Source organism: Vicugna pacos, chromosome 1 (assembly GCF_048564905.1).
Source record: "Vicugna pacos chromosome 1, VicPac4, whole genome shotgun sequence".
Classification (NCBI taxonomy): Eukaryota; Metazoa; Chordata; class Mammalia; order Artiodactyla; family Camelidae; genus Vicugna; species Vicugna pacos.
Genome location: NC_132987.1, coordinates 28,111,052 through 28,134,521, shown reverse-complemented (window position 1 = coordinate 28,134,521; position 23,470 = coordinate 28,111,052). Strand labels below are relative to the sequence as shown.

At 35.1% G+C, this 23,470-nt stretch overlaps 1 protein-coding gene and 1 long non-coding RNA gene across 15 annotated transcripts in view; one reads left to right on the top strand and one right to left on the bottom strand.

The window, feature by feature from the left end:
* Positions 1-23,470, top strand: part of IGSF10 (immunoglobulin superfamily member 10) — a 206,289-nt gene that overhangs the window by 67,750 nt on the left and 115,069 nt on the right. For 13 of the 14 annotated variants that reach the window (XR_012071792.1, XR_012071801.1, XR_012071805.1 and 10 more), the window contains 3 exons: positions 2,541-2,716; positions 11,892-11,989; positions 22,544-22,660. The gene's annotated coding sequence lies outside the window, so the exon portion shown is untranslated. The remainder of the gene's footprint in view (positions 1-2,540; positions 2,717-11,891; positions 11,990-22,543; positions 22,661-23,470) is intronic. The other variant, XR_012071806.1, reaches the window with a different exon arrangement.
* LOC140695973 (uncharacterized) overlaps positions 1-23,470 on the bottom strand; it is an 83,592-nt gene that overhangs the window by 43,063 nt on the left and 17,059 nt on the right. The window lies entirely within an intron of this gene.

Below are 23,470 nucleotides of genomic sequence, written 5' to 3'. Positions count from 1 at the left end.
ACTCACATGCTTGTATGTAATATCATATATAACAGTGCATTGAAACTTTTTGTCATAGAAGTCACATACAGCTACAAGGCTCTTTACAATATTTATAAAAATTCCATCTAAAAGTTCTTAAGAAATAGCCACATTCAAAAGTCCACAAACAGTAAATGCTGGAGAGGGTGTGGAGAAAAGGGAACCTTCCTACACTGTTGGGAATACAGTTTGGTACAGCAGTTATGGAAAACAGTGTGGAGAGTCCTCAAAAGACTAAAAATAGACTTACCATATAATCCAACAATCCCACTCCTGGGCACATATCAGGAGGGAACCTTAATTCAAGAAGACACATGCACCCCAATGTTCATAGCACCATTTACAATAGCCAAGACATGGAAATAACCTAAATATCCATCGACAGATGACTGGATAAAGAAGTTGTGGTATATGTATACAGTGGAATACTGCTCAGCCATAAGAAAATAATAAAATAATGCCGTTTGCAACAACATGGGTGGACCTGGAGAATGTCATTCTAAGTGAAGTAAGCTAGAAAGCCAGAAAGAGAAAGAAAAATACCATATGATATCGCTTATATGTTGAATCTAAAAAAAAGACAAATGAACTTGTTTACAAAACAGAAACAGACTCATAGACGTAGAAAACAAACTTATGGTTACCACGTGGGGAAGGGGGTGAGAAGGGATAAATTGGGAGTTCTAGATTTGCAGATACTGAATAACATACATAAAATAGATAAACAACAAGTTTACACTGTATAGCACAGGAAACTATATTCAACATCATGTAGTAACCTATGGTGAAAAAGAATATGAAAATGAATATATGTATGTTCCTGTATGACTGAAGTATTGTGCTGTATGCCAGAAATTAACACAGCATTGTAAACTATCCTTTAATAAAAAAAAATATATATATATATAAAGAAACATCCACAGATATTAGTACAGTTGATCCTTGCAGATTCTCTGTTTGCAAATTTACCTACTAAAATTGTGGCTCCAAAGTCAATACAGCATTTTTGCAGTCATTTGCAGTCACGTGTAGAACAGTGAAATATTTAAGTTGCCCTAAATACACATTCATTCCCAACTGAGATTTAACAAGGCAGCACTCCACCTTCTTGTTTCGGCATTCTGTTGATGATTTTGCTATATACAGTGACCCCCAAGCATAGTGCTGAAGCGCTGTCTGGTGTTCCTAGGTTCAAGCAGGCTGTGATGTGCCTTATGGAGAAAATGTGTGTTGCTGTGTTCATGTATGAATTACAAGTGCTGCTAGCCATGAGTTCAGTGTTAATGAGTAAGTTCAGTGTTAGTAAGTTCAGTATTAAGTTGTCTCTAAACAGAAACACACGTTAAACAAGGTTTATTGATTGATTTGGTGACAAATTGTTCTGACCAGAGCCTTACAGTAACCTAGCCTTGTTTTTCCTCCAGGAGCAATGGTTCAATATTTGCTAATTCAGTGCTCATGGTGACTGTATAGAATATAACTATTCCAAATAATGAGAACTGAACGTATTTAAATGTCTAAAGACAAAAGAAAACTGAAAACAAAGGTCACCAAACAGGTCTTCAGCAGCAAAGGTTTTGAGGAAAGTTGGGGGCTGTGTGTGTGTGTGTGTGTGTATACACACACACATATATATCTTTCAAGAATTGTTAAAAGCTTCTTGCTGAAGGACATTTCAAGTCTAAGATTATATGATATGCTTATTTTTTAACTTTACTTCCTAACTAATTATATATATAAATACATTGAATAAACCAAGTAGAGTATTCACCAAGGTAAACTAAATACCTGTTTATATCTACTTTGTTAAAGGATATAAATACCAGATTGAGTTTAAAATACATGATGCTTTCTACCAGTGAATATCAGCACATTTCGCTATACGCTTACAGCCAAAGCAGTTTGGGGATTTGATTAAATCACAGACTCTGTGATTAAGATTAAATAGTTCCAATAAATGTAAGTAGGATAATCTTGACTTCTAGTTACTTACTATACTTCAAAGTATTTTGTCTAATATTTTGGATATTTTTGAATATTTGTATTATCAGAAATGGAAAAGGTTTACAATTATCTATTAACTAATCAGATAACAAGCATTTATTGAAAGTCTATCATGTGCACTGTGCTAGGTACTAGAGATACAGTGGAATACAAGGTAAACACATACCTGAGCTCAGAGAATTCAGAGTCAAGGTAAGCTTCCTCAAAGGTGTGACTTTCACCTGAGGCTTAAAAGGTGTGATGGTTAATTTTATACGTCGTCTTGCTTGGGCCAAGGGGTGTTTAAATATTTGGTCAAATATTATTCTGGGGGTGTCGTGAGGGTGTTTTTAGATGGGATTAACATTTAAATCATTAGACTTAGTAAAGCAGATTGTCCTCCCTAATGTGGTAGGCCTCATCTCATCAACTGAAGCCCTGAATAAAACAAAAAGGCTGACTCTTCCTGAGGAAGGAAAAAGTCCTTCTGCCTGGCTACCTTGAAACTGAGACATTGGCTTTTGTCTTGCCTTCAGACTCAAATCTATAACTCTTCCTGGGTCTTAAGCCTGCCGGCCTTCAGACAGGAACTACACCATCAGCTCTCCTGGTTCTTAGGCCTCTAAACTCAGACTGGAACTAAATGTCAGCTCTTCTGCTGATTTGCTGACTCACCCTGAAGATCTTGGGACTTGCCAGCCTCCATAATCAGGTGAGCCAATCCATATATCTATCTATCTATCTATCTATATCTATCTATCTATCTATCTATATATATATATATAGATAGATATATATATCTCCCATTGGTTCTATTTCTCTTGTGAAGCCAGACTAATAAAAAGGAGTGAAAATTATACAGATGATGATAATAAATAAAGAGAGAAAGTTCTAGGAAGAAAAAAAAAAGGTGCAGAAACTTGGAAGAAGAGAGTATAGCATCTTAAAAGAATTGAAATAAAAATTGCAACAGCAAACACATTTTACTTACTGCATGTCATACCTTGTTTTAAGTTCCCTTCACGTGTTGCTTCATTTAATTCTCACAACAACCTCATGAAGCAGGCTCAGTTATTATCGCAAAGTGCAAATGAGAAAATTGAGGCACAGAGAGGATAACTTGCTCAAGGCCAAAGAGATGGATGGGAGAACCAGGTTCCATGGCCAAGTGTTCTGTCTCCAGAGTCCATCCTTTTAACCATGACTCCTTTACTTCTCCTTGGGGTTGGTGAGGAGAATAAGGAAGTGGTAATGGGAAATAGCAGATCATAGGGAATCTTGGAAGCCCTGTTAAGGCATCTGAGCTTTTTCCTAAAAGCAGTAGGAACCACAGAAAGGAATGTTTAAAGCAGGAGAGTGACATCACATTTTGACAGATATGAAATAATAGCAGGGAGGGAAATGAAATGGAGGTAGCAAGACAGGTGATTTCTGCCTTAATACAAAATTTTTGTTTTAGTCACTTTAATTGAACATTAATGAATATTTTAAATTCCTCCAGAAAATATCAGAAGCAAAAACTCAAACAATACAAACAACTTTAACATAACGTCTTCTTAAAAGAGTGATTAAGATGCCACTCCCTTCAGTAATCTCAGGATGCTGTCCCAAGGATGTTCAGAAGTTCTTTATTACTTAAAAGAGTAAAAATGGGGGAAGATGTTGTGTGAAGGTGTGTGAAGACGACAGGAGGGTGGCAGGTACTACCATGCTCAGGAGCAGCAGATCAGAGGATGATAAATGTTGAAGTGGTGGTGAGAAGTAGAAAGAGGAGGAGAGAGATCATAAAATCAAACTTGTATAAATATGATAAGCTAACAACATGAATGTGATAAGCCAACTAAAATCAATCTTTTATTTGGAAATTTAGAATAGAATTTAAATTTGACAGAATTTCACTGCTGTCTATGGCAGATCCAGAAATGTCCCAAAGCCCACACATGTAGCATGGGACCATTTGGAATAGCAATTTGCCAAGGGAAAGTTTAGCTTCTTAGGCTCAACATACAATGATTAAGCCCAGGAAATCAAATCGTGTGTTGAAGCCAAGTTTTACATGAGCATCAAATATAAATTATTAAAGGAGTCTGAACAGATACATGTTTTTTGTTTTAAAATGCATAAAGGGATTATCCAGTAAATTTTCCATATGTAGTTAATGATATCAAATGTTCTATTATGGGGAAAACATCAGAATAACCAGTCCTTCTCACAACTGAAAACATCAAAAATTGTCCACAACAAAGCCTGCCTTAGCAGAGAAATTCACAATAAATATGCCCCCAGGCTTCCTCCAGTTTTGTTTTCATCTTTAAGGGTTGCTGATTAAATATCACTGATAGAAGTAGGACACTGTTGCCAAGGCTTTAGTGTGACTTATAGCAGTGCTCCTTGAGTGATGACATGTGTTTGACATCCATGATCCCTCAGGAGAAATACCTGAGAGGGTATTTAGCCACTTTTTTCTGTAGGAAGAAAGTTTCTGGAGACTGTGGCTACTGCCTTGAGGGGACATATGTCAGAGCTTCGACTGAGCTTCCCTTAAGGGTCCTCCCCGTATAAGCACAGAATCTTGAGCTTATTTAGTTCAGTGATTTCATGTTCCTGGGTGTCTGTTACTGGTCCTCTGTCTATGGAGGTGCATATTTAAGTCTCTGTAATTTTCAACAACTCACGGACAGAAAGAAACACAAAGGTGCTGAGCTCAAACTCACACCTCTGAGAAACTTTATTTTGGATTTTTGCCTATGTGTTAAATCTCATGAAATTTTATACATAGGCAGAGAACACAGGTCCCAAGAAAAGCAGTCTGATCATTAAGCCTCTGTCTCGTTTAAAACAGGCTCTTTGAGCCAAAGCAACAGTGTTTTATTTGGTAAGCATCTTCTTCCAAGGCAATACAAGACTTGATTTTAAAATTTACTCAAATAAGTGTGAATATATTTCAATTCCAAATTCCATTCTTTCAAATGTATTTTTGCATAATTTTCAACTGTTCTGCATGAGTTAAAATTAGCTAGTTTTTCCTTCTCTTCTGATTATTATTCTAGTCCTCTTGGGAAAGGCTCTGTTACATAAAAAGGGTTTTACTTTACTTTTTCTTTATCCTGGATCTGTATTTCTGAAGTTGTTCATTTAGACCTTGGGCCAACAATTGGTTATTCAATAGGGAGACAAGGTCACAAAAAATATTGATTATAGACCACATAGATTTGTGTGCCTCTTTCACAGGATGTGGTATAAAACGAAGCTAAGTGGAACAATTCTTGTTTTCTGGTAAAGTAATTGAAATCTTTGAGCAATAAGGGTTTTTCTTTTCCATCTGCAAAATTTGGCTTGAATCAATTTTTTTCCTTGACATAGTACTTTCAAGAATTGTTTTATTTTTAAAACAGAACATGATCCCAATAGAGTAAGCCAAGAACATGAACAGACAATTCAAAAATAAGGAAATGGCTTTTAAATACATGAAAAGATGTAACTTCATGATCATTTAAGAAACATACTGAAACATTACAAGGGAATGCCTTGTTTTTTCATCTATCACTCTAACAAAGATTTAAGAGTTGACTATTACTCTATTTTGACAAAGAGATTAGAAAACATACATTCTGATATATAGTTGGGGTGGTATAAGTTCAGCCTTCGAAAGCCAATTTTGACAATATTTGTAAGTTTAAAACACAAATATCCTCTATATTGAAATTCAACCTCTAGAAATTTTTCTTATAGAAACCCTGTAATACATGCATAGATGTTTGTACATAGTTATTTATTGTAGCATCTGTGCATTGGAATATTATTGAGATATTAGTGAGAACTATAGAAATGAATATGAAACCAACTCCAAGTTATATTGACTGGCAAGAGGAAGATATGTTACAGTATGTAGAATGCATTACTGTGTGAGTAAAAAAAGGCGCTATATCCACATACATGTTACATATGCATGGATATGAAGTGTGAAAAACTGGCAAAAGAAATTGCCTACAGAGAAGACTGCCAAATGAGGGACTAGAGATTAAAGTAAAATGGAAATTCACTTTTTACTGTATATTTTTTTCTCCTTTTGGGATTAAAAAACCCATCAGCACTATTACTTGTATTTTTTTAATAGCTGTTTTTAAAAAGTAAGAAATTATGCCCTTAGCTACGTGAAGGTGTGTGAAAAATGCCAGGATGTATAGAGGAGTTCTATTTACCTGCTTTAAAGTGGATAAAAACGATATAAAGCCCTTTTTAAAAGTCAAAATATTACTGATCTTGCAACTTCATGATACAACAGATTGAGAATGATTAATTTAGACAGCTATTTTGTCTATGTGGCAAAAACATATCTGTTACACCCATGTGTTTTCCAAATCAACCAATATATAGTCAGAAAATTAATCTCCTCTTACAGGAACTCACACGTGGATGGTCCTAACTATCTGGCCCATCACCTCTTCTCCTTTCTTACTACCCTCAGTATTTCTCATTTAGATCTGGAGCTGGCCATCTCATTCTGTAAAGAGCCAGATTGTAAACATTCTAGGTTTTGTGGGCCAAGAGGAAAAATTGAGGATACTGTCTATGTGTATGTAACAAAAGACAAAACAAATTTCTCTAATTTTTTATTGAATAAATTAAAAATATAATAATGATTGAGAAAAATCTGTAATATAGGTCTACTAATGAGAAAAATGCAGTTCTTTTTAGGAAAATAATTTTTGCTTGATTGAGGTTCAAGGCTGAGTCAACTGAAAATGTTTATCAAGTCAATTGAAAATGTTTATCTGTAAAAACCTTTCTTACCTCCTGGGCCTAATAAAAAGAGGTGGTGGGTCAGACATGGCCCAAGGGCCATAGCTTTCCTCCCCTAATTTTAAGACCAGAGTCCTCACCTACCAGTCTACCTTCTAGTCTCTAGTATTTTGACAGCCATCCTTCCTCAGAGATACTGCTAATCCCTAGTGTGACCAGCCACTCCTCAGCTTCAACTTTGCCACAGTTTCCCACCACTCGACTGGAGAACAAAGCCCAAGCTCTTTGACCCATCATGCCGGGTCCTCCTGGCACACTTCTTGCCTAGTCTCAGCTTCATCTCCTTCCTTTTCGGCCTTCAGCACCCCTCTCATCTCAGACACACAGGCACTTTTTGCTCTGACAACTCTCAACTACTTTCTGGCACACCGCATGCTGTTTTACCATCTCATACCTGCTGCTTCCCAGCCTGGAGCACTTCCCTTCCTTTTTTGCCCTGGGGGCTCCCAGTCACAAACTGCTCAGCATTCACCCATTCTGGGAAGCCTGGCTACTCCTCCCCCTACCCCATCCACATCAGAAAAATAATTTCGCCACTTCTGTAGTTTATGTGCTCTTCTGTTCTTGAATGGATAACATTTATTATATTTATTAGTACTAGATGTCTGTTGCCTTTCCTATGTCCAATTTATGTATTTTTAGCCCTTAGAATATGCCTAGAACACAGTAGTTACTCAATAATTTTTGTTAAACTGAGCTTTTATCAATTATATAACAATTTTGTTGATGAATACAAATGAGTCCACCATCCACCCACTTAGCAGGTATGGTGTTAATAATGTCCCAGGCTTGTATTTTGGGGATCAAATAATTAGAGAAACTCTTCAGCACTAGCATCTCCAGTTATGTTCAAACAATGAAGAGTTCTCTCTTTTGACTAAGGTATCTGAACTTTTGCAAGCACTGTTGTACCTCAAGGCTGAAACTTGTTCACATAGTCCCAAAAGCCAGCTCACCATGAAGAGAATTGGCTCATAAAAATGTATAATACTTGCAGGAAGACTTTAAGCTAAAGTATTCCAGCACTACTATACAATTTAAACCCAGGGCAGGTATGGAGGATGGGGTGGGAAGAAGAGGTCGGGAATATATCTTTTTTTTTCTCTTACAGTGAGATATAATTGACATATAACACTATATTGGTTTCAGGTGTACAAAGTGACTTGGTATTTGTATACATAGCAAAATGAGCTCTACAATAAGTCTTACCATCTGTTACCACACAAAATTAACTTTTAATATTGACTCTCTTGGCAGCTTTTAAGTATGCTCTGCAATATTACTGACTGTATTCATCATGCTGTACATTACATCCCCATGACTTATGTATTTTCTGACTGGAAACTTGTACCTCTTGACTCTCTTCACCTGTTTCTCTCACTCCCCAACGCCTTTGTGCCTCTGGCATCCACCATTCTGTTCTCTGTATCTATAATTTTGTTTTTGTTTTTGTTTAGTTTGTTGGTTTTGTTTTTAGGTTCCACGTGTAAGTAATATCATATGGTACTTGTCTTTCTCTGTCTAACCTCCTTCCCTCAAAGTCCATCCACGTTGTCACAGTGGCATGATTTCATTTTCATTCTTTTTTATGGCTGAGTAGTTTTCCATTATATCTATTTATGACATTTTCTTTATCTACTCATCCATCAGTGGACTTTTAGTTTGGTTCCATATCTAGGCTCTTCTAAATAATGCTTATTGGACATGGGGATGCATGTATCTTTTCAAATTATTGTTTTCACTTTCTTCAGATAAATACCAAGAAGTAGAATTTCTGGATTGTATCGTAGTTCTATTTTTAATTTTTTTGAGGAACTTTCATATGCTTTTCTATGGTGGCTGCACCAATTTACATTCCTACCAACACTGCATAAGGGTTCCCTTTTCTCCACATCCTCACCAACACTTGTTGCTTCTCATCTCTTTTATAATAGTCATTCTAATAGGTATAATGTGATATCTTACTGTGGTTTTGATTTGTATTTCCCTAATGATAAATGATGCCACAAACATCTTTTCCTATGCCTGTTGGCCATCTGTATGTCTTCTTTGTAAAAACATGTATTCTGATCCTCTGTTCGTTTTTCAGTCAGGTTGTTTGTGGATTTTTTTGTTGTTGTTGAGTTATATGAGTTCCTTCTGTATTTTGGCTGTTAACCCTTTATCAGATATATGACTGACAAATATTTTCTCCCATTCAGTAAGTTGTCTTTGTATTTTATTGATAGTTTTCTTTGTGGTGCAGAAGCATTTTAGCTTGATGTAGTCCCACTTGTTTATTTTTGGTTTGTTACCTTTGTTTTTGGATTCAGGTCCGGAATTCATCACCATGACTAACGTAGTAGCTCACCATCAATGTTTTTTATTCTAGGAGCTTTATGTCATCAGGTCTTACATTAAAGCCTTTAATACATTATGAGTTAATTTTTGTGTATGGTGTAAGACAGTGGTCTAGTTTCATTCCTCTCTGAATAAATCTTTTTAAAGTGGTAAAGAATCCATCTACACTCAAAAAAAAAAAATCACTACTCATTTGCACTAGTAAAACTTTCTGTTACTGCTATTGTTCTCCTCATGGGTTTAATGGGTTTCAGGAAAAAGTTTTCACCAAAATATTTTAGTTTGTGCCTCCACATAGATATAGTCTCTGTCATGCATAACTTGGGGGCTATGGCATGACAAAATATTTCCCGTCAGCTGTGGGTTTCTGTGTGCCAGACTAAAATAAAATAGAATGCAGTAAAAGTTTCCAAGTGAGATATATTTTCTGATGATGACTGTTAAGGAGTTCCTTGTGCCATGAATGTTCTCCTTCCTAATCTTTATTTACTTATCCTTCAACTCTCTGAGCTCACACATTATTTCCTCAAGGAAGCTGCCTCAGATCTCAACCCGGAGCAACCAAGCCCTGCTGTCCCCCATCCCGTACTTGTCCTTTATAGCACTTACTGAAGCTTGTAGTTAAGTATTTGTGTAATTACTTGATTAATGTGTCTGATTCATAAGGTCCATGAAGGCAGAATTCATTTCTGTTTTTCTCATTATGTCCATAAACCCCACACTTTACCTTAAGCTGTAGATGCTCAATACATAATTGTCAAATGGGTGAATGAAGATAGAATGAGGTCAAGGGTTCATTCTGGTTCCCAAAGGAAGACCACTATTTCTGAAATAGTTTATATTGGAGACACACAGTCTTGTCATTGGAGAACAGAATAAGCAACATAAAGGAACGATAAGAGATTCCCAGGTTCAACTCATTTATTTTACTGGGAGGAAAAAAAAACAAAACAGAAATGTAGAGAAGTTACATAACTTTCCTGAGATCCAATAAGAACTGCTGGCAGAGTTTGGAAGTTCATCTCCATCATTCAGTCCATGAGAGCTCATCATCCCACCGGCCTTTCTGCATGATTTCAAACATTACTTGTAGTTTCAAACTCCCCACCCATTCTGGCTTGCATGCCATGGTTTTCTTTCACTCATCGTGGCACCTATGCAGCTCCTTACTCTAACATGTCAACTTAGCTTATGTGTTTAACATCACCTCACGATCAGCTTCTCAGTGACCCAACTCCAGTTCTTGAAAGGGCAAGAAACATGATCAGCATAAATTTAGTCCATAGTCCAGTTCTGGTCTAGACAGCTGTGGCCTGAAGGAGGTATACAACACAAGGTACCTTAGAGGCTGTGAATAAGAATACTATGTCTTCTGAGAGGCTGGTATGAGACAGGACGTAGATGCATGAGAAATGCATAGGCAGTTGTACAAAGGCCAAAGTTCATACAGGCATGCACAGATAACACACACACAGACCCCATAATATCTTTGTTTTGAATTCATTTAGTCTGAGCTTCATTATTTGAGAAACATTTTTGGTTTCCTATTTTGCCTTTTGTTTATCCTCTAGCCTGCCAAGAGTGCAAAGAAAACTTTAAGAACTGTATAGCCCCATCTTGTCCAATGCATCCAGTAATAAATAAACTTCGTAAGAAGCATCTCACACAGGGGCCACCAGGTACCTAGTAAATGGACGTTCGATGGCAGGCCCCCTCCCATCAAAACATTGTTTTGCCTGTTGGTTCATGGTACAATTTTTTTAAATTGACTGTGGCAAGTTCTTTGTCACTCATGGCTCAGCTAATGAAAACAGAGCGGCACTAAAAAAAAAGTCTGGAAGTACAAGTACTGAGCAAAACCCATTGAACCACAAGATGTAACTGCAAGTTTGGTTTGCTTGTTCATTTCTCTGGTTTGGTGTTCATAACACCTCCCAAATGTACGTGGATAAATAAGGGAAGTTTTTTTTTTTTTTACTTAGTTACATAATGGAACCTTAGAAACCCGACTCACAGTTCCCTTAAAAAAGAAACAATCTCTGCAACATTGCACTCAGTCTGTCTCCTATAGCTTAGCCAAAAAGCCTTAAACTCAATCAAGGCATGTTTCTTAGGATTTGGAGTACAAGGCTTCTAAATAGTGATATTAATGAGTCATTTTAAAATGTAGTGTGGTATGGACCACATAGAAGCCACTTAAATGTAACTACGAGAAAGGACTGTAACCAGAGAGCGGGCTGGAGGCAAAGCGTAGCTGACACAGTTGAAGGTACTCCGCAGTAAAAGTCTCTTCTGATCTGTCAAGTTCATTCCTTCAACCTATTCCTCAATCTCTTTTTTTTTTTTCCTGAGATGAAATCTACCCAGAATTTCTATTTGTTGCTAATATTATCAATTTTTTATTGAAGTTTGTACAAGTAGGCTTTCTCTTTTGTCTTCAAATTTTCTTTAAAAAAAAAAAAAAAAGGTCCCCCCAAGAAGCATTTTAATAGCCTTTTTTGTTACAGCTTTTAACTTTGGTTGTCTTTTCTGTCAGTAATCTCCCTTATATCATCCCTTGCTGGAATTTAATGTCTAAAGCACTCAACATTCCAAAATTATTTCTTTACCAATATTACATATACTTGTTATTTTTTTCCCTGTCTTCCTTCCTAAGTAGTCCCTGACTTTCCTTTTCTTTCCAAATATTTGTTGGAATACGTCTTTGTTCTATTCTAGTAAAAACAAATTTTCGTTTTTTCCAGATGATTTTCCATATGTACATATGTGCAAGCATTTGTGAAATAGTCCAAAAATCTAAAGTCCTAAACAACATAATAATCAAAGGAAAAAGACTCCAAAGGTAATTTGCTGTGCATAAATGGTGGTAACAGCCTGTAGCTCCCTCACCGAAAGCTATCACAACATTAATTAGATCATTTTAAAATTCTAATTGTTATACTTTGGGTTAATTAATAAAATGTTGACTGAGTGTTTAAAATTTGTCAAAAAGATCAATGGACTCAAAGCAGTTAAGTGCTACCGGTCAGAAACAAAATTTCAAATTTCTCCAAGTATACCTCTGAGAGAGATCTGTTAATATAAAACACATTTCTGTGTAATACTTTTTACCTGAATATATACTAAGTATTGTGAAACTCAAGCCTTCAATTAAATTGAAGTTTGATTATTTCATAATAGTTGTGCTTTCAAACAACTGCATTTTAGAACATATAATAGACTATCCCACAGTAAAGATAATAGTGTATATTCATTAAGAGTCCTTAATATGTGCATAGCACTGTTTTTTAGTGCTTTAAATAGTTGAAAGAGACAATCCTTCATGAGTTTCTCATGCTCGTGTATGTCTTGCTAAGCATGGCAATAATGCAAGTACTTAATAGCCCTTTACTCATGTCATCGCTCAGGACTGTATTTGCAACAAGTAACTCTGAGGAATGAGATAATGTCTCCCATTAGGAGCAAGAGCAGATTGACTTACTGGCTGCTATGAAAGAGGTGGATTCCCCAAGCTTACAGATCCCTGGCTACAACACAAGCCGACTGTAAGCATAACATCTATCTGGATCCTCTGCGTCACCCCCCCAAGGACTTGGAGGGCAAGAGAACTGATGCAAACCCGATAGGCATGCTGCTTGCTGACCATTAATAGTGAAGTCCTTTGTCTCTGACCCACAACTGTTACGCTTTTGCCAACATCCATGAAACAATAACAGTGTAATTTATTAGATTTTAAGTAGGGTGAAATCAAATTCCAGTCCCCTATCTGTGTATATATGTGTATAATGTAATCTCACAACAATTTGCAAGGTAAACACTACTCTAGCCCCCCTTTTTACAGATAGGGAAACTAAGACACACTCAAGAAGTCCCATCATTCACCTACTGAATAGCTGATAAGGGTTGGAGCTAGGATTTCAAGCCAGGTAGTTTGTTCCTAGAGTTCATGTTTTTAACCTCTATGCTTTGTTACCACTTTAGGAGATGTATTATTTCCTTTTCCTTTTTTTTTTTTTATAAACACCTTTAATTCCTTCTCTTAGCACTACAAACTATACTAAAAATTTACTAAAATGTTTATCCTAAAGCAGTATTCCCAGTGTAATGAAATACAGTGACATATTAGTATAGCCAAAAAGTTTTTTCCCTGCCAAAATATTTCCTAAATTTTTGCATCTTTCATGAAACACTAAATAAAAAGAATAATGAATGCATAGCAATATTTTTCCTCTCTAGACCTTCATGACCAATCTCATACATTGTTCCAGGCCAAGCTCAAATGCCATTTCCCTAAGAAGTCTTCCCTAAATAGCTGCATATGCTCTCTCCTCCTTGTTATCATTTTATATCCAGCTATAACTTAGCACCTTTGCCCTTGCATTCTCCTTATCCAGTGTAGGTCATCCCCCCGTCTAGATAGTCTATTCCCTAAAGGCAGCGTCTACTTACAATTCCCTTTTCTCCTTCACAACTTTGAGCATGATGCCTTGCAACTGTTAATAAGTACTGGTTAAGAAACCATCTTCTGTATCTGATTAAAAATGATTTTCAGTAATAAATTGAAACATGAAATTTTTCATGTTTTTTAACAAAGAATATTTGGAGCATCTTTGCTATAATTGCCTGACAACAGAATTAATCTTTCCCCACTATAAATAAGTTGTAGGAAAATTTATTGAACTATTGTATCTTTCCTGATACATTATTCATATACACATATTTGCTTTAGTTGAATGTTCTGACATTTTAGGGGTGAGAAATGTATACTTTCATCATGTTTTCCCACTCAACAGCACATGATAGCCATCACAACGGAAATTTTATCACATCACATCTCTTTTGCCATTAGAGCCCACGCCTGGCCTCCCTCTCTGCAGTTGCCGCCTCTCTCCAATCCATTCCACCACAGATGAATCTTCATAATATCCTGCTTTCTCTGCACTGTGATTCTACTCAGAAACCTTCAGTGACTCTCCACTGATCATAATATAAATCAGAATTCCTTGAGAGCTTGGCACTCAAGTGCAAATTTAACCCGATATTCCTGATGACACCTATTGCCTGCTTCTTCACTATATGAAAACATGACTTCAATCAGATTGACCTACTCCTATCTCACAAGTCTCCTTTGCATTTCTCTGCTTCTTTTTCCATCCATGGGATGGAATACACTTCCTTTTCTATACATCTAAATCTTACATACTCTTCAAAAGCAAAATGTAAGCCATCTTGGCCATGATGCTTTTCTTGACGCTATGGTCAGGAATACTGCCTCCATTCTCACGTTTTCCTCTGTGGTGCCATGCTAGATATACTTTATTGCATGTTATCCTTTTTACTTGAGGTGTGATTGTGTTGTATATGGAAATGTCTGCACTCCACTGAATGTTGTCTTTTAAAGGTTCCCCTCAGGGACTCTTCCAATAATGCTCACATGGGTTCAAATATTTCAGGGGCTCTTTTCCAGTAATAGCAGCCCCAGCTGCTCTAGGAAGTCAACCACTTTATTTTATAAGTTCTTATGGTTTTTATAAAAGAAAAAAATGACCCAACTTGATCATTCATCCTCTCGCAAAATCAGCTTCCAAAGTTTTTTTTATTGTTTCTTTTAAAAAAGTATCTTCTTTTAGAGGGAAAAGGTTGACTACAATTGAGGACATTCTTAAAAAGTACATCATGGATTCTAAAAACATATATTCCTTGTCATGATTAAAAAAGAAAATCCTTCCCTGAGATTAATTGATAAAGGAATAACTAGGGTCAGTTCTATTGCCATTTACTTTAGGAACTAGAAGTTCAAATCACCCTGGAGTCCTGTAGGGTTTATTTGCATCACTTTTGGCAATGACTTAAGCAGTGGTTTTCCCATTAAAAAACCTTTTTCCCAACTGGCATGGCGTGAAAAGGTGAAATATTTTGTCATATTTCAGACTGTGCAATAATAATAGGAGAGCACACTCTACTGTCTGAAATTGCAGACAAATGTGCTTGCAAGTCCTTCTTCTGTGGCCAAAAGAGCAATGGAGATTTTTACTATGGAAGGACTAGCCATGAATTTCCTCAGTATTTCTGCCATTTCTAAAGGCAACACAAGGGTTCTGTGGTCAGCTGGGTTAAATATATTAACGTTACACATCTGTGTATATGTGTTTGTAAAGTCACTGTCAAATACATCTTCAGACGGAATATTAATGACAGTACATCTGCATTAAATAAAACCTAACTCCACTGCCTCTCTCAGAAGGTCTGTGGGAAGATAATATGCGTCTACAGCCATTTCCATTTGGTTTCATTTGTGGAAACCAAGTCTTTTCCAGCTTTTAGCTGATCTCTAACTCTACAGAAGCCAAAAGTACAATAAGCTAAGAAGACTTTTAGAAAGAGCTCACTGAATTTCCCATCAAATTTTACTGAATAAAATCTAGCAAAAATTCTTTTTGATTATTTTTGATTTTCCAAAGAAAATGTGTTAATTTTACCCATCATTTCTTTTTTTTATCAATTTATTTAAGTAACCCTAAAAAGCTTTAATGACTTTATTATAATTCCTGCATCTTACATTCCCAATATATTATTAATATAAAGAAATTATAATAAAATTTAAGAAGTAATTTTTAAATTGTTGCTTAAAAATCATTTTTAAAATGCACACTTTTGCATTTGTTTTATTTTGAAATGCTTTTGTTCATAGCATGCTATCACTCTCTGCCCCCTTACCATATTTTGTTTTTTCTTCATTACGCTTAACCTGATCTTGTATATATATATATTTTTTTTTATTGAAGTATAGTCAGTTTACAATGTTGTGTCAGTTTCTGGTGTACAGCATAATAGTTCAGTCATACACATACATACATATATTTGTTTTCATATCCTTTTTCATTATAGTTTACTACAAGATACTGAATATAGTTCCCTGTACTATACAGTATAAACACATTGTTTATCTGTTTTATATATAGTAGTTAGTATCTGCAGATCTTGAACTCCCAATTTATCTTTTCCCACCCCCTTCCCCCCTTGGTAGCTGTAAGTTTGTTTTCTGTGTCTGTGAGTCTGTTTCTGTTTTGTAGATGAGTTCATTTGTCTTTTTTTTTAGATTCCACATATAAGTGATATAAGTGATTAACCTGATTTTATATTATATATTCTTTGGTTTATCTGCTTATAGTTATCTGTTTCTCTTCTTACTAGGATATAAGCCCCATAAGGGCAGGGAGTTTATCTTACTCATTTTATTTCTAGCAATGCATGTAGCTCCTCAGTAAACACTTACTAAATGCATGGATGATTTACTTAATTTACAGTAAGTCCTAACTGACATAAATTTGTACACCATATCAGAAACTGGGCTATAACCTTGTAACTCATAAGTGGGAGTCCCTGAATTTATATGGCAACGTTTGTATATATGCACATGATTTTCTTACGATTCTCTGACTAGCTCATAAACCCCCAAGAAACAGAGGCTTGTTGCTACAGGGGGAAAAAGTGAGAGAAAGTATCGACTATGCCAGGAAACATCTGGAATTGAGACAATGTGGAGAACGAGCCATAGGGGCTACAGGACATAGTAAAGAGCACTGTTGCACCCTGTTCTGAATCCTCCCCAGTGACATTTTCCTGGAGGTTCAGGATCGATAGGGAAAACACCATCATCATGGAGACACATAGAAGTGAAGTTTAAAATCCTAGAGCATGGTTTTACATGCTCAAACGAGTTCCCTTCATTTGTCTATCTCTGACACACGCATCTACCTGAAACACTGAAAATAGCTGATACATTATGATCTGAAACCACAAATCCTCAACTTTTAGAATCTCCAAAATTAGTTTACAGTAACTGTTCATCTATTTCATACTATACTATAATTCTTGTAGTATTTTCTGAGACTTTTGACCTTATGTCTTTAAAGGTTGAAATTTATTTAGGCCAGTATGCTACAGGAGGAGTTTGGGCAAATATTAACAAGAAACATAATTTATAAAATATCAATTTGAAAATAAATCTGTAATCCTACATAAGCAATAAAAACTAGGGAGGGGGGTGAAAACAGCCTGATTCAACTCCCAAAAAACAAATTACCTTTTCAAGTAGTACAAGTGGTTAAAGTTAGCTCTTCTTTCTAAGCAAATTAAAGCATCACCGTAGTTTAATTACCAGACCAAAAAGTATACATTCTCAACAAGAATCCAAACTTACATATTAGTTCATAAGGCAAGATGATATTAATTCAGTACAACCGCAAAAACAGTATGGCTTTCAGAGGCAAATTCTCTACTTGTGGTTTAGGAGAACGTTCTGACCTGAATCTCCTGAATGTGGAGCTTCTTGAATGCAGTAGGAACCATGTTTCATTCATCTTTTTACACCCTCATTGTCTAGGACTTAGAGGAGCTTCATGGATATTGAATTAATGAGTGAATGCTCGTAAGTCATGAGATTTTCTTCTGTTCCAACACACTGTTTAAACAAATTCCCTCAATTATTTCTCTTACTAGATTAAAAGAAACGCTATAAAGTAAGATAGAGTGGAACTTATAAGTATGTTGGCACTTTTTCCTTCCCAATGGATTGATGTCATTTTAATTCAGTTAACCACCCCTAACTTTAAGTGACCTCAGTGCACACTGAACCCTTGCTCAGGGAAGAATAGGGCCTGATTTTTTCAAGTGTTACCTCATTTCCTTTGCCAATAGTTTCACTGAGTTTACTTCTTTTTGTTTGTTTTCTCCCCTTTCCCTTATAATGTCATTTCATTGTGTATTTGGGCTAGCAACAGAAGCCCCTCAAGTCAGCTTTAAAGAACAAGGACATCTTTTGTTTCACAGGCAGCTGTCATGCTTGGTTGATTAATCAATTTAACAGTGTTATCAATGACCCAGAATTTGCATCTTTCCACAGGGAAATCATCAATGTCAGTTTAGCAAGATATCCAGGGTAGTTACAAATGCTACATTCAAGCATGACCCTTTCAAGAGGAGATAAGAATAGTCTGAAGAGAAACTTTTCCCAGATTACTAACAGGGGGCTTATCCTCATATTTCACTGGCCCTGATTAAGTGATATTTTTTATCTAATTACATGCTCCATCTTCATCTTCTTCTGGTTGTAACACTTTTTTCCCCCTTCTCTTATAAGTTTTGTTTCCTCAGACAAACTTTGTTATCTTAGTCCTAATTAGTAAAATGATAGCACTTAGCCTTGAAATTACAGACCTTTAGACCTTTCTAACGTTTGTGAAGAAATACCAGCAAGGTTAAAAATAATATATATATATTTTATATATATAGAAAAATAATAATAATATATATATACTCTTTTACTGAAGCTATAGAAAAGCAGCTATTTTGCATTATAATGTCCATCTTAAAGTTAATTCTAATAAAGAAATTTTGTAAAATAGCTGAACTTCAGCAATGGTTACATATTATTAAAGATAATCTTTAACCTTTAAAGTATTTGTTATGCTCCCAACCCCAACAGAAAGTCAAAGGCAATGACTGACTGACAAAGGACAAAAAAGGCTGGCACCCTTGGCAAAAAGTTGGACCAACTCTGTGGTACAATTTTAAATTCCAAAGTTCCCCATGGGATGAAGCTAAAGCTAGCCTCCACCTACAACCACATCTTAGCTCAGCTTTTCTCTGCCATATCCTGATTCCTTTACTCTCTTTCTTCCAAAGAACTCCAGAACTGTGTGCATCCAAATCCCTGTCTGACTGATTCGCTTATTTCGTAGCTTATTGTCCTGATAATGGTATTAGATTGACAGCATTGTTCTCTAGAATGTATAAAGGTTTGTGAGTTTGTTAGGCCACAAAAGGTTGATAGACACTTTCTTCTCCCAAATACATGGAGCTAAAAACAAACAAAAAGATATGTATCTGGATATCTGATTTAGGAGAGAGAGAAAGAGAAACTATTTCTAGACAAACAAAAAGTGAGAGAATTTATCAACAGCGGACCCAAGATAAAATAAATAATAAAAGGAATTCCTCAGACAGAAGAAAAATCATTCTAGAAGGAATAGGGAAATGCAGAAGGAATGGAGACCAATGGAAAGAGAGATAAAAATGGGGACAAATATAAATGAATATTGATCATGTAAAAAGATAGCAATGATATTTATGGGGTTTAAAATAATAAATTAAAAATGTAGCAATAACAAATATGAGACAGACTAAAAGGATTGTAAAGTTGTAGTATTGTGTAGAAAATAATAAAAGTGCCAGTTTATATCAGACAGAGTTGTTGCATTGAAATATAATGCAAGTCACTTATATAATTTTAAATTTTCTAGTAGTCATATTAAGAAAATGTAAAATTAAATAGGTAACATCAATTTTAATGTATTGCATCTAACCAAAAATTTCAACTTTCAAAACATCAGTGTGTTATTTTATGTACGTTTTTGTACCAAACCTTCAGTATTCATTATTTTATACTTACAGCAAATCTCAACTCAAACTAGCCACATTTTAAGTGCTCAATTGCCACATTTAATGGCTACTATGTTGGGCAAAACAGTATTAGAACCTAATAAGTCAAGGAAGTATCTTGCAGTCTTTACAGTAATCACTAAAAGTACTAAGAGTAGGAGAATAGATTGTCTTCAAGTGTGAAAATGGGAAAAATGGTATATTAAATAAAATTAGTGGAGTAATAAACAGTGATGGTGCCCTGTCCAGATCGCCTTTAGCTGGCCAGTGCACCTGTACACCAACTGAGTATTTGCTAGTAATGGCTCACAGCTTCCCTTATCTGAATTGCCCTTAATCAAAGAGGAACCAGCTCCCCCTTCAGGATATGCTCCCAACCCCAAGAGAAAGTCAAAGGAAATGACTAAGTGACACAGGGTGAAAAAGGCTGGCACCATTGGCAAAATTTGGACCAACTCTCTGGTACAGTTTTAAATTCCAGAGTTCCCCATGGGGTTAACCTAAAGCTAGCTTCTACCTGCAACCACTTCTTAGCTTAGCTCTTCCCTGCCTTATCCTACCTCCTTTACTCCCTTTCTTCCAAAAGCACTCCAAATCCTTATGCATCCAAACCCCTGCCTCAGGCTGTTTCTAGAGAACCTAACCTAAGACTTTCGTTGATCCAAAAGGAAGTAAAAAGGAGAGAAAAAGGAGCATAAAACAAGTAAGACAAATAAAACAAGTATTAATAATATAGTAGCTATAAACTCAAGAATATCAGCAAATAAATTAAAATGTAAATGGTCTGAATATTCTAATTAAAAGATAAAGGTTATCAAATGATAAAAAAAATTTTTTTAAGAAAGCCAAAATATATACTCTGATATATAAGAGGACCCAGGGAGATATACTATACAAACACTTACCCCAAAAAAGCTGGTTTTGCTATACTAATGACACCTACGATCTACTTTAAGGCAAGAAGTATTCCTAGGGATGAAAGAAATCTTTCATAATAATAGAAGTGTCTATCCTTCTATATGTAAAAGGAAGATAAAAAATTCTATTGAATAGACCTAATATAGCTTCACAATATGTAAAGCAAAAATTGACAGTTTAAAAAAGAAGACTATACCAATCTACAATCAAAGAGGGAGAATTTAACACATCTTTGGACAATTGATAAAAACAAATATCCAGAAAACTAGTAAGGCTATAAGTAATCTTAGCAACACTATTATCAAAATAAAAACATTGTTAAGATGCACCAAAGAATGACAGCATACACAATTTTGGCAAGTGTATGTGGAACATTCACAAAAATAGACATATTTTGGGCCAAAAAGTCAAACTTAATAAATTTAGAAGGACTCTAACAATTCAAATGTATTATTTGAACATAATGGAATAAAGGTAAAAATCAATAACTAAAAGATAAATAAAATCCTCAAATGTCTAGAAATTAAGCAACATACTTCTACATGATTAAAAAGTCAAAAGATGAAATTATATGTATATTAAAATATTTGAGCTGAATAATATCTAAAATGTAATATTTTGAGACATAATTTAGCTATCACTTTGCTTGAAGGGAAATTTATAAAAAATTCATATATTAGGAAAGCAAAAAGCCTGAAAATCAATTGCTCATGTGTTAATCTCAAGAAGTATGAAAAAGATGTCAAATTAAACCCAAGAAAGAGTAAAAAAGGAAAAATAAGAGTAAGAAATAATAAAAATAATAAACAATAAAAAGACAAAAATAAATGAAATAGGAAATACACATGCAAGAGAAAAATCAATAAGTCAAAAAATTGATTATTTGGAAAGACCAATGAATTGTTATTGTTCTAGCAAGACTAAATAGTGAAAAGCAAAGAAGCCACAAATAACATATATCAAGAATGAAACAGGAAACATTACTATGGTCTCAAGATGTAGAAAAACATTTGATAAAGTGTAAGACCACAAGGGAGAAAAAATAAACCTCTAGGCAAACTAGGAATAAAAGAGCTTTCTTTAGCAAAACAGATTTAGTGAAAAATGCAAATTAATAAAAGAAGGGAATCACCTTAAACTGACAAAGAATATGTATTAAAAACTACCACAAAAATCATACTTAAGTGTGAAATATTGAAAACTTCCCCCTGACTTTGGGAATGGATGAGAAAGTGTTACCCACTATTTGTATTCAACATTGCACTGCAAATCATATCTAGGATGATAAGGACAGATGGTTGATTGACTGACTGACTGATTGATTGATTGATAGCATCAACAGTTGAATGGATAAATAAATGGTGATATATCCCTACAATGGAATACTATGCTGAAATGAAAACTAAAAACCTATTGCTGCACAAAACAGCATGAATCAATCTCACAAGCATGGCAATTAGCTAAAGAAGTGAGGCACAGAAAGGTATATACTATATAAGCCTATTTATATAAAGGTCAAAATTTTGTAAAAATAAATTGATGGTAATAAATAAATGAGAATAATAGTTAATTTGGTGGCAAAAATCATGGGAAGGAGACAAATAGGACTTCTGGGAAACTGGATCAGTATTCTCTTTTTTGATCTGACATTGTTTATGTGGGTTTACACTTATAATTTGTGCTCTTTCGGTCTCTTTGTCTGTTTCTGATATTTTCAGTAAAATATTAATTTAGAAATAAAAATGTATGATACCTATTAGGTGTCCTTGGGTTTTTCTGGAAGCCTATGAAAATATGTTTGTTACAAAAGGCAGATTAGATTTTTTGAGACAATCTATTACTGAATTATTATTTGTTCTACCTACCTTTTAGAAATATATTTTAGAAACAACATTTTGTGTTGATCATAACAATGACTATGTTGTTGACAAATGCAGTCACCATTTAATAATAACTGAAATACAGATAATTGAGAAATTGGTCTAAAATTACTTTAGATAACCTTTTAAGTTTCCATTATTGCTTCTCACACTAGGAGTCTCATCTTCAAAATGTTCTGGAAAGGATTTTTTTCAAGCAGTGAGAAGAAAAGATGTGAAATTTAGATCCATCACCTGGTGGAGGCAACAGAAATCTTTGGAGTGTGAAGAAGGTGAGCTAAGGAACCCCAGGAGCCCCATTAACCCCATTCAACTAAAAGAAAGGCCAGCACTGTTTTAATAATCTCATTTTACTTTTTTAGTGCAGCTCCCTCTATAGTAATGTATAATATTATATAAATTATAGATGTACAATATATTGATTCACATTTTTTAAAGATTATATACCAAAAAGCACAATGAAACAACAGTCCTCCAGACAGTATTTAGTTGTGACAGTGAGCATGAAAAGAAATTGTGTTCTTAAAACATCTCTCTATTTTTCTATTTTGATAGAGATCATTGTAGGTTATGAGAAGTCTGTGGAGGCTTGTGGGATGAATAGAAAATGTGAGAACTGCTGAGTTCTGTTGAAGCAGTTAGGGTCTAAGTTGAATGGGGTTTCTGATCTACCACATTACATCACTTCTGGGTGTATCAAATTCATATTTACTAAGCACCACAAAATTTTTGTGGCAGACTTCTTTTGCCCACAGTCTAACACGGAAACATGAAAACTGAGTTAAATGTTTGGTTTAACCTCAAAGCATAATAGTTCATTTATATGAACATGCATAGGAAAATATGAACTTTTTAAAACAAATGTTTCTATCCAAAACATGAAAAATTATATAATAAAATAGTCTTTCTGCTATAATAGAAGGCTTTTCCTCTCCTCCCTTTCTTCTCTCTCTCCTCCTCCTCCTTCTCTCTCTATCTCTCTGTCTCTTTCTCTCTCTCTCTCTCACACACACACACACACAAGAAAAAAATAAACCCTGATTTTAAAAAAATTTTAAATTTTTTAAATGGAATTTAGATGA